The sequence below is a fragment of the Peromyscus californicus genome, unplaced genomic scaffold (genome assembly GCF_007827085.1).
Source record: "Peromyscus californicus insignis strain IS unplaced genomic scaffold, ASM782708v3 Scaffold_11__1_contigs__length_118956290, whole genome shotgun sequence".
In the NCBI taxonomy this organism is placed as follows: Eukaryota; Metazoa; Chordata; class Mammalia; order Rodentia; family Cricetidae; genus Peromyscus; species Peromyscus californicus.
The window spans coordinates 101481201-101483121 of NW_026294402.1; positions in this window are offsets into that span (position 1 = coordinate 101481201).

A 1921-nucleotide genomic window follows, 5' to 3' on the forward strand; every position below is an offset into this window, starting at 1 on the left:
CAGCTACTGCAGCTTGCTCCCCTGAAGTTGTCAGCCACCCAAGTCCCCACCCAAGTGCTCAGCTTTTGACTATACTTGGGCACAAACTCAGCTTGTGGCGGACACATCATCGCCCTTCACATGCAGTCTATAAAACTTTCCTGCACACCTGGCTTGGGTGTGCTGCTTCTCCAGCCCTGATCTCTGGGACCAGAGAACTTTCGGGAGTTGCTTCGCTCAATATGTCTGTTACGCTTTTTCAGTTCTGCTTGATGTGGCTTACTGAGCCAGTGGGAAAACTTATTATGGGGGTGGGGCAGAAAACCTATTAGGTACCTTGACCTGCTGAGCTATTTTACTTGCCTTCAGTGAATTTTTTGGACCATGCTGTGGATCAAATTCTCAATTCTAGAAAAATACGACTAAGTACTCCATGATGATATAATTATTAGAATTGATGAAACAGGAATGTAGCTCAGTTGGTGACATGCTTGCTAAACTGTACCAAATCTTGGGATTGAACCCCTGGATCGCACAACCAGACATGGTGGTGTCTCCTATAATCCCAGCACTAGGGAGGCAGAATAGGAGGATCAAGTTCAAGGTCTTCCTTGGTTATGCTAAGTCTCAAACCCTGGGACAAATGGCAGCATCCCTTAGTCCCTGCCTGTTACAGGATATGGGTAGCATACCCTGTGGCCAGAGGCTCTTCTCTACAATACAGCCGTTTTTGTTACCCGTCCTTTTTGACCTTTTGCCCCCCTCTGGCTGCTGCACCTGGTTGCCTCTCTTACATCTTCCTTCCCCTCCCCCTCTCCTCACATGGCCCAGCACCATGTCCACTCTGGACTCTCCCAGATGTCTCTGCCTCTGATATGCTGTCCTTTTTATCTACAATAAGCGTTCTCCTCCACCATACCTAGGATCAGTCATGGCCTTTCCCCTTTGATTTCCTTTTCTCATTCAGGTCACATAATATGTTTGAAGTCAGCTTGGATACATGAGACCTTAACTCAACTTTTTCTTATTTCTTTCTTTCTTTCTTTCTTTCTTTCTTTCTTTCTTTCTTTCTTTCTTTCTTTCTTTCTTTCTTTCTTTCTTTATTTTGGAGCTGAGGATCGAACCCAGAGCCTTGTGCTTGCTAGATGAGTGCTCTACCACTGAGCTAAATCCCCAACCCCTCAATTTTTTCTTTAAAAATTGATGAAGTTACATTAAGCAGTACTATTATCTAAAATTGGAGTTCACTCTTCCTATTATACTCAGTATGAGTTTTGACCATGTTATAAACATTTATTTTGTTGTTTTGTGAAGCAGTGTATTATGTAGTCCAAGCTACCCTCAGACTATATGTAGCCTAGGCTGGTCTTGAACTCCTGATCTTCTTGGCTCCACCTTCTAAGTGTCTGGATTATAGGCATGCATCTATTTGATTAGCCTGTGGGCCTATCTGTGGGTTATTTTCTTGATTAATAATTGATTCAAGGGAGGAGCTTTGGGAAGTACCATCTCTGGGCAGGAGGCCTTGGGTTGTGTAATAAAGCAAGTTGTGCCAGCCATTGATAGCAACCAGTAAGCAGCAATCTTCTACAAGTATGAGGCAGAGAAAGACTAACTGAAAATAGTGTGGGGATTTGAAACTTCCCACCTGCAGTAACACACCTCCTCCAGTAAGACCACACCTCCTAATCCTTCCCAAACAGTTCTACCAATTGGGGACCCAATTTTCAAATATATGAGCCTATGGGGTCATTCTCATTCAAACAACCACACAGTCCTATTCTGTTCCTTGTCTGGTCCCGGGGAATTTCTGTACTTCTTTCTTCTACCTTTGCAGCCAAAAGGGCAAACTAGTATTTGCCCTCAGCTACCATGCAGCTCTCTATTCCTGTAATAAGGTCCATTCCACTATGGCTCTGCTCTCCTGACTTGATGCTCTCCT